The 11251-nt window shown below is 54.3% G+C and overlaps 1 long non-coding RNA gene across 1 annotated transcript; it reads left to right on the plus strand.

Annotated features, from left to right (window-relative positions):
* The first annotated feature begins 3460 nt into the window (after nucleotides 1-3460).
* On the plus strand, nucleotides 3461-10886 carry LOC138780873 (uncharacterized). The gene is made up of 3 exons (XR_011361365.1): nucleotides 3461-3496; nucleotides 9648-9794; nucleotides 10359-10886. It is a non-coding gene; the product is annotated as an uncharacterized lncRNA (long non-coding RNA).
* The last annotated feature ends 365 nt before the right edge of the window (nucleotides 10887-11251 follow it).

The raw sequence follows: 11251 nt of genomic DNA on the forward strand, positions 1-11251 counted from the left end.
GCTGATCCCTGCCCCCCCCAATAACACGATCCCGGCGCCCCCCAATAACACTGATCCCTGCCCCCCCAATAACACTGATCCCTGCGCCTCCCCCAAATAACACTGATCCCCTGAGCCCCTCCCTCCACATAACGCTGATCCCTGCGCCCCCAATAACACTGATCCCTGCGCCCCCAATAACACTGATCCCTGCGCCCCCTCCTCCACATAACGCTGATCCCTGCGCCCCCTCCTCCACATAACGCTGATCCCTGCGCCCCCCCAATAACACTGATCCCTGCGCCCCCAATAACACTGATCCCTGCCCCCCCCAATAACACTGATCCCTGCCCCTCCTCCACATAACACTGATCACTGCCCCCCCAATTAACACTGATCCCTGCGCCCCCCCAATAACACTGATCCCTGCCCCTCCTCCACATATACACTGATCCCTGCCCCTCCTCCACATAACACTGGATCCCTGCCCCTCCTCCAACATAACACTGATCCCTGCCCCCCCAATAAACACTGATCCCTGCCCCTCCTCCACATAACACTGATCCCTGCCCCCCCAATAACGCTGATCCCTGCCCCCCCCTTCTCCACATAACGCTGAGCCTGCCCCCCAATAACACTGATCCCTGCCCCCCCCCCCTCCTCCACATAACACTGATCCCTGCCCCCCAATAACACTGATCTCTGCCCCTCCTCCACATAACACTGATCCCTGCCCCCCAATAACGCTGATCCCTGCCCCCCAATAACACTGATCCCTGCGCCCCCTCCTCCACATAACGCTGATCTCTGCCCCCCCAATAACACTGATCCCTGACCCCCCCAATAACACTGATCCCTGCGCCCCCTCCTCCACATAATGCTGATCCCTGCGCCCCCCAATAACACTGATCCCTGCGCCCCCTCCTCCACATAATGCTGATCCCCTGCCCCCCCAATAACGCTGATCCCTGCCCCCCCAATACACTGATCCCTGCCCCCCCAATAACACTGATCCCTGCTCCCCCTCCTCCACATAACGCTGATTCCCTGCGCCCCCCTCCTCCACATAACGCTGATCCCTGCGCCCCCCCAATAACACTGATCCCTGCGCACCCTCCTCCACATAACACTGATCCCTGCGCCCCCTCCTCCACATAACACTGATCCCTGCGCCCCCAATAACACTGATCCCTGCCCCCCCTCCTCCACATAACACTGATCCCTGCCCCCCCAATAACACTGATCCCTGCCCCCCCAATAACACTGATCCCTGCCCCCCCAATAACACTGATCCCTGCCCCCCCAATAACACTGATCCCTGCGCCCCCCCCAATAACACTGATCCCTGCCCCCCCCTCCTCCACATAACACTGATCCCTTCCCCCCCCCAATAACGCTGATTCCCTGCCCCCCCTCCTCCACATAACGCTGATCCCTGCGCCCCCCTCCTCCACATAACGCTGATCCCTGCGCCCCCTCCTCCACATAACACTGATCCTGCCCCCAATAACACTGATCCCTGCCCCCCCCAATAACACTGATCCCTGCCCCCTCCCTCCTCCACATAACACTGATCCCTGCCCCCCCCAATAACACTGATCCCTGCCCCCCCCAATAATGCTGATCCCTGCCCCCCCTCCTCCACATAACGCTGATCCCTGCGCCCCCTCCACATAACACTGATCTCTGCCCCCCCCAATAACACTGATCCCTGCCCCCCCCAAATAACACTGATCCCTGCCCCCCCTCCTCCACATAACGCTGATCCCTGCGCCCCCTCCACATAACACTGATCCCTGCGCCCCCAATAACACTGATCCCTGCCCCCCCCAATAACACTGATCCCTGCCCCCCCCCTCCTCCACATAACACTGATCCCTGCGCCCCCTCCTCCACATAACGCTGATCCCTGCGCCCCCTCCACATAACACTGATCTCTGCCCCCCCAATAACACTGATCCCTGCCCCCCCAATACACTGATCCCTGCCCCCCCAATAACACTGATCCCTGCCCCCCAATAACACTGATCCTGCGCCCCTCCTCCACATAATGCTGATCCCTGCCCCCCCAATAACACTGATCCCTGCGCCCCCCCAATAACACTGATCTCTGCCCCCCCAATAACACTGATCCCTGCCCCCCCAATAACACTGATCCCTGCGCCCCCAATAACGCTGATCCCTGCGCCCCCCCAATAACACTGATCCCTGCCCCCCCAATAACGCTGCGCCCCCTCCTCCACATAACGCTGATCCCTGCGCCTCCTCCTCCACATAACGCTGATACCCTGCGCCCCCTCCTCCACATAAACGCTGATCCCTGCGCCCCCCCAATAACACTGATCCCTGCGCCCCCCCAATAACACTGATCCCTGCGCCCCCTCCTCCACATAACGCTGATTCCCTGCGCCCCCCCAATAACACTGATCCCTGCGCCCCCCCAATAACACTGATCCCTGCGCCCCCTCCTCACATAACGCTGATCCCTGCGCCCCCCCCAATAACACTGATCCCTGCGCCCCCAATAACACTGATCCCTGAGCCCCCTCCTCCACATAACACTGATCTCTGCCCCCCAATAACACTGATCCTGCCCCCCCAATTAACACTGATCCCTGCCCCCCCCTCCTCCACATAACACTGATCCCTGCCCCCCAATAACACTGATCCCTGACCCCCCCAATAACACTGATCCCTGCCCCCCCAATAACACTGATCCCTGAGCCCCTCCAATAACACTGATCCCTGCCCCCCAATAACACTGATCCCTGCCCCCCAATAACACTGATCCCTGCCCCCCCTCCTCCACATAACAGTGATCCCTTGCCCCCCAATAACACTGATCTCTGCGCCCCCAATAACACTGATCCCTGCCCCCCCAATAACACTGATCCCTGCCCCCCCTCCTCCACATAACGCTGATCCCTGCGCCCCCTCCTCCACATAACGCTGATCCCTGCCCCCCAATAACACTGATCCCTGCCCCCCCAATAACACTGATCCCTGCCCCCCCTCCTCCACATAATGCTGATCCCTGCCCCCCCAATAACACTGATCCCTGGCGCCCCCCCCTCCTCCACATAACCACTGATCCCTGCGCCCCCCAATAACACTGATCCCTGCCCCCCCCCTCCTCCACATAAACACTGATCCCTGCCCCCCAATAACACTGATCCCTGCGCCCCCTCCTCCACATAACGCTGATCCCTGCGCCCCTCCTCCACATAACGCTGATCCCCTGCCCTTTCTCCCCCCTCCGATAACGCTGATCCCTGCCCTTTCCCCCCCCCCCGATAACACTGATCTCTGCCCCCCCCAATAAACACTGATCTCTGCCCCCCCAATAACACTGATCCCTGCGCCCCCCCTGATAACGCTGATCTGCCCCCGCAGGGTCTTGCTGTGGCGTTCGGTATCTGCTCCGCTCAGCACTTGGATGACACTTTAGATAAGATGTCGGAGTTCCTTAAATCTGACGTCAATGAAGAAGAACACGGGAATCTTCAACCTCTTTAAGGTGCGTGTGAAGGTGTGTATTGGTACCCCTCCCACCCTTGGCGTTGTGCGTACAGCGGCCCCGCGGGAGGGGGGGGGGGGTTTGGTCAGGAAGGAGCTGGCTGTTAGTTGTTAGAACACCGCAGAGATTAGACCTTGAAGACTTTGTAGTGAATGACCCCCTCAGTCTGGACAGGCGGCTTCCCTCGGGAGGTGGTCACTTGTGGATAAGCAGCAGGTCCTAGCCCGGCTCTCAGGATCAGCACAATGCTCTGGATAGTGGGATATATCATGGGGGTGTATAGCGGGGTGTATGATGGGGGTATATAGCGGGGTGTATGATGGGGGGTGTATAGCGGGGTGTATGATGGGGGTGTATAGCGGGGTGTATGATGGGGGTGTATAGCGGGGTGTATGATGGGGGTGTATAGCGGGGTGTAGGATGGGGGTGTATAGCGGGGTGTATGATGGGGATGTATAGCTGGGTGTATAGCGGGGTGTTTGATGGGGATGTATGATGGGGGTGTATAGCGAGGTGTATGATGGGGGTGTATAGCGGGGTGTATGATGGGGATGTATAGCGGGTGTATGATGGGGATGTATAGCTGGGTGTATAGCGGGGTGTTTGATGGGGATGTATGATGGGGGTGTATAGCGAGGTGTATGATGGGGGTGTATAGCGGGGTGTATGATGGGGATGTATAGCGGGGTGTATGATAAGGGTATATAGCGGAGTGTCTAGCGGGGTGTATGATGGGGGTATAGCGGGGTGTATGATGGGGGTATATAGCGGGGTGTATGATGGGGGTGTATAGCGGGGTGTATGATGGGGGTGTATAGCGGGGTGTATGATGGGGGTGTATGATGGGGGTGTATAGCGGGGTGTATAATGGGGGTGTATAGCGGGGTGTATGATGGGGGTGTATAGCGGGGTGTATGATGGGGTGTATAGCGGGGTGTATGATGGGGGTGTATAGCGGGGTGTATAATGGGGGTGTATAGCGGGGTGTATGATGGGGTGTATAGCGGGGTGTATGATGAGGAGCCTCCCCTCTCTCTCGGGGTGTTGGGGTGCACTGTGTCTGGTGTAGTAGTTGGCGCGGGGGGTCGGCCATGTACTCGCTGGCGCTCTGCTTCTTCCCGGCGGGGGTGACGCTCCATGTGGGAATGTTAATTTGATCTTCAGACCTCGCAGTAATGGACATAGCAGACCCCGGTGTTATTTGTGATGCTGGAAAACATGGCCGCTGCTTCCTCTCCCAGGAATTGGACCTGTGTGGGGAGGGGTCCGCAGCGGAGGCCGGTGGCGTAGGAACATCTCCACTACTCCTGTCTGAGGATCTGCAAACTGCAGGGGAGCGGTCACAGTGTGTCAGCGAAGCTTCCTCTCCTCCTACCTGAAAGAGCGTCCACAGGGGCCGCCACCCCCCCCACCGAGGCTGTATATATATATATATATATATACACACCACCATACATCCTCAGTCCCAGGGAAGAGGACACTATATAGCACTCATCACTCCTGGGGAAGAGGACACTATATATCACACATCACTCCTGGGGACAGGACACTATATATCACACATCACTCCCGGGGACAGGACACTATATATCCCACATCACTCCCGGGGGACAGGACACTATATATCACACATCACTCCGGGGGACAGGACACTATATATCACACATCACTCCCGGGGACAATATATATCACACATCACGCCCGGGGACACTATATATCACACAATCACTCCTGGGGACACTATATATCACACATCACTCCCGGGGGACAGGACACTATATATCACACAATCACTCCCGGGGGACAGGACCTATATATCACACATCACTCCCGGGGGAGCAGGACACTATATATCACACATCACTCCTGGGGACAGGAACACTATATATCACACATCACTCCTGGGGACAGGACACTATATATCACACATCACTCCCAGGGACACTATATATCAAACATACATCCCGGGGACACTATATATCACACATCACTCCTGGGGACAGGACACTATATATCACTCATCACTCCCGGGGACCATTATATATCACCACATCACTCCCGGGGACACTATATATCACACATCACTCCCGGGGACAGGACACTATATATCACACAATCACTCCCGGGGGACAGGACACTATATATCACACATCACTCCCGGGACACTATATATCACTCATCACTCCCGGGGACAGGACACTATATATCACACATCACTCCCGGGGACAGGACACTATATATCACACATCACTCCCGGGGACACTATATATCACACATCAACTCCCGGGGACACTATATATCACACATCACTCCCGGGGACAGGACACTATATATCACACATCACTCCCGGGGACAGGACACTATATATCCACACATCACTCCCGGGGACACTATATATCACACATCACTCCCGGGACACTATATATCACACATCACTCCCGGGGGACAGGACACTATATATCACTCATCACTCCCGGGGACAGGACACTATATATCACACATCACTCCCGGGGACACTATATATCACTCATCACTCCCGGGGACACTATATATCACACATCACTCCCGGGGACAGGACACTCTATATCACTCATCACTCCCGGGGACACTATATTATCACACATCACTCCCGGGACAGGACACTATATATCACACATCCACTCCCGGGGACACTATATAATCACACATCACTCCCGGGGACAGGACACTATATATCACACATCACTCCCGGGGACAGGACACTATATATCACACATCCACTCCCGGGGACAGGACACTATATATCACACATCACTCCCGGGGACACTATATATCACACATCACTCCCGGGGACAGGACACTATATATCACACATCACTCCCGGGGGACAGGACACTATATATCACACATCACTCCCCGGGGACAGGACACTATATATCACACATCACTCCCGGGACAGGACACTATATATCACACATCACTCCCGGGGACAGGACACTATATATCACTCATCACTCCCGGGGACACTATATATCACACATCACTCCCGGGGGACAGGACACTATATATCACCACATCACTCCCGGGGGACACTATATATCACACATCACTCCCGGGGGACAGGACACTATATATCACACATCACTCCGGGACACTATATATCACACATCACTCCCGGGGACAGGACACTATATATCACACATCACTCCCGGGGGACACTATATAATCACACATCACTCCCGGGACCACTATATATCACACATCACTCCTGGGGACACTATATATCACACATCACTCCCGGGGACAGGACACTATATCTCACACATCACTCCCGGGGACAGGACACTATATATCACACATCACTCCCGGGGACCACTATATATCACACATCACTCCAGGGACAGGACACTATATATCACACATCACTCCCGGGGACAGGACACTATATATCACACATCACTCCCGGGGACAGGACAACTATATATCACAACATCCACCTCCCGGGACAGGACACTATATATCACACATCACTCCCGGGGACACTATATATCACACATCACTCCCGGGGACAGGACACTATATATCACACATCACTCCGGGGACACTATATATCACACATCACTCCCGGGGGACAGGACACTATATATCACACATCACTCCCGGGGGACAGGACACTATATCACACATCACTCCCGGGGGACACTATATATCACACATCACTCCCTGGGACAGGACACTATATATCACACATCACTCCCGGGGACACTATATATCACACATCACTCCCGGGGACAGGACACTATATATCACACATCACTCCCGGGGACAGGACACTATATATCACACATCACTCCCGGGGGACAGGACACTATATATCACACATCACTCCCGGGGACAGGACACTATATATCACACATCACTCCCGGGGACAGGACACTATATATCACACATCACTCCCGGGGACAGGACACTATATATCACACATCACTCCCAGGGGACAGGACACTATATATCACACATCACTCCCGGGGGACAGGACACTATATATCACACATCACTCCCGGGGACACTATATATCACACATCACTCCCCGGGGACACCTATATATTCACACATCACTCCCGGGGACAGGGACACTATATATCACACATCACTCCCGGGGACAGGACACTATTATATCACACATCACTCCCGGGGGACACTATATATCACACATCACTCCCCGGGGGACAGGACACTATATATCACACATCACTCCCGGGGACACTATATATCACACATCACTCCCGGGGGACAGGACACTATATATCACACATCACTCTCATGGGGACACTATATATCACACATCACTCCCGGGGACAGGACACTATATATCACACATCACTCCCGGGGGACAGGACACTATATATCACACATCACTCCCGGGGGACAGGACACTAAATATCACACATCACTCCAGGGGGACAGGACACTATATATCACAACATCACTTCCCGGGGACACTATATATCACACATCACTCCCGGGGACACTATATCTACACATCACTCCCGGGGACACTATATATCACACATACACTCCCGGGGACACGATATATCACACATCACTCCTGGGGACAGACACTATATATCACACATCACTCCCGGGACAGGACACTATATATCACACATCACTCCCGGGGGAAACTATATATCACACATCACTCCCGGGGGACACTATATATCACACATCAGCCTGGGACAGGACACTATATATCACACATCACTCCCGGGGACACTATATATCACACATCACTCCTGGGGACAGGACACTATATATCACACATCACTCCCGGGGACAGGACACTATATATCACACATCACTCCCGGGGGACACTATATATCACACATCACTCCCGGGGACACTATATATCACACATCACTCCCGGGGACACTATATATCACACATCACTCCCGGGGACAGGACACTATATATCACACATCACTCCCGGGGACACTATATATCACACATCACTCCCGGGGACACTATATATCACACATCACTCCCGGGGACAGGACACTATATATCACACATCACTCCCGGGGACAGGACACTATATATCACACAGCACTCCCGGGGACACTATATATCACACATCACTCCCGGGGACACTATATATCACACATCACTCCTGGGGACAGGACACTATATATCACACATCACTCCCGGGGACACTATATAATCACACATCACTCCCGGGGGACACTATATATCACACATCACTCCTGGGGACAGGACACTATATATCACACATCACTCCCGGGGACACTATATATCACACATCACTCCCGGGGGACAGGACACTATATATCACACATCACTCCCGGGGAAGAGGACACTATATATCACACATCACTCCCGGGGGACAGGACACTATATATCACACATCACCCGGGGGACACTATATATCACACATCACTCCCGGGGGACAGGACACTATATATCACACATCACTCCCGGGGGACAGGACACTATATATCACACATCACTCCCGGGGACACTATATATCACACATCACTCCCGGGGACAGGACACTATATATCACACATCACTCCCGGGGACACTATATATCACACATCACTCCCGGGGGACACTATATATCACACATCACTCCCGGGGGACACTATATATCACACATCACTCCTGGGGACAGGACACTATATATCACACATCACTCCCGGGGGACAGGACACTATATATCACACATCACTCCTGGGGACAGGACACTATATATCACACATCACTCCCGGGGGACAGGACACTATATATCACACATCACTCCTGGGGACAGGACACTATATATCACACATCACTCCCGGGGACAGGACACTATATATCACACATCACTCCCGGGGGACAGGACACTATATATCACACATCACTCCTGGGGACAGGACACTATATATCACACATCACTCCCGGGGGACAGGACACTATATATCACACATCACTCCCGGGGGACAGGACACTATATATCACACATCACTCCGGGGACAGGACACTATATATCACACTTGTCACTGGCAGTATACAGGTGCGGGGGGTGTATATACACTATATTGGGATATATATATATATAATATTCGGGAGATCACGGCTGGAGATTATAGCCTTTGCTCTGATCTCGTTTTAGGACCGAGTAGACGGTGACCTGGAGAAGATAAAGAGCGCGCTGATCCTGTGTTACGGTTATGTGGCCGTCTACGCCCCCACCGAGCTGCTGCTCCCGCGGATAGAGGCTGAGATTCTGCGCAATGTCTTCCTGTACTTCCACACCAAGGTGAGTCTACAGCGTCAGCCTCCCCTGTACCACATGTGTGCCGGCCTCCATCCTCCCCCCACACGTGTGCTGGCCACCATCCTCCCCCTGTTACCAGTGTACCTGCCTCTATCATCCCCCTACACATGTGTGCCGGCCTCCATCCTTCCCCGATACCGGTGTGCCGGCCTCCTTCCTCCCCCTATACATCTGTACCGGCCTCCATCCTCCCCCTACACGTGTGCCGGCCTCCATCCTCCCCTTATACATGTGTGCTTGCCTCCATCCTCCAACTATACATCTGTACCGGCCTCTATCATCCCCCTACACATGTGTGCCGGCCTCCATCCTCCCCCAGTACTAGTGTGCCGGCCTCCATCCTCCCCCTATGCTTCTCCCCTGCCCCCTGGGCGCCGGCCTCTCCCCTGCCCCCTGGGCGCCGGCCTCTCCCCTGCCCGCTGGGCGCCGGCCTCTCCCCTGCCCGCTGGGCGCCGGCCTCTCCCCTGCCCGCTGGGCGCTGGCCTCTCCCCTGCCCGCTGCGCTCCAGCCTCGGGGTAATTTCTGTTCTCCTGGTTTCCTCCTCAGGTTCTGGGGATAAAGGTTGAGCCTAAGGTACAGTGTGCTGCCCTGATGCTTCCTGTCCTCTGCTGCCTGCATGCCTGCCGGGGGGTCCGCAGATCATACCCCACACTACTGCCCCCCCAGGGATGGGGTCATTTTATGTTATACCCCACACTACTACCCCCCGGGGCATGGGGGTTCCCAGATCATACCCCACACTACTGCCCCCCAGGGATGGGGTCATTTTATGTTATACCCCCGTAACGCTGATCTCCTGGTATGGGGCAGTATAATATACCCCCGTAACGCTGATCTCCTGGTATGGGGCAGTATATTATACCCTGTAACGCTGATCTCCTGAGTTGGGGCAGTATATTATACCCTGTAACGCTGATCTCCTGGGATGGGGGTGATATATTATATCCCGTAACGCTGATCTCCTGGGATGGGGCGGTATATTATATCCTGTAACGCTGATCTCCTGGGATGGGGCGGTATATTATACCCTGTTACGCTGATCTCCTGGTATGGGGCGGTATATTATATCCTGTAACGCTGATCTCCTGGGTTGGGGCAGTATATTATACCTGTAACGCTGATCTCCTGGGATGGGGCGGTATATTATATCCTGTAACGCTGATCTCCTGAGATGGGGCGGTATATTATACCCTGTAACGCTGATCTCCTGGGATGGGGCGGTATTTTATACCCTGTAACGCTGATCTCCTGGGATGGGGCGGTATTTTATACCCTGTTACGCTGATCTCCTGGTATGGGGCGGTATATTATACCTGTAACACTGATCTTCTGGGATGGGGCGGTATATTATATCCCGTAACGCTGATCTCCTGGGTTGGGGCAGTATTTTATATCCGTAACGCTGATCTCCTGGGATAGGGCGGTATATTATACCCTGT

The sequence above is a fragment of the Dendropsophus ebraccatus genome, unplaced genomic scaffold (assembly GCF_027789765.1).
Source record: "Dendropsophus ebraccatus isolate aDenEbr1 unplaced genomic scaffold, aDenEbr1.pat pat_scaffold_902_ctg1, whole genome shotgun sequence".
Lineage (NCBI taxonomy): Eukaryota > Metazoa > Chordata > Amphibia > Anura > Hylidae > Dendropsophus > Dendropsophus ebraccatus.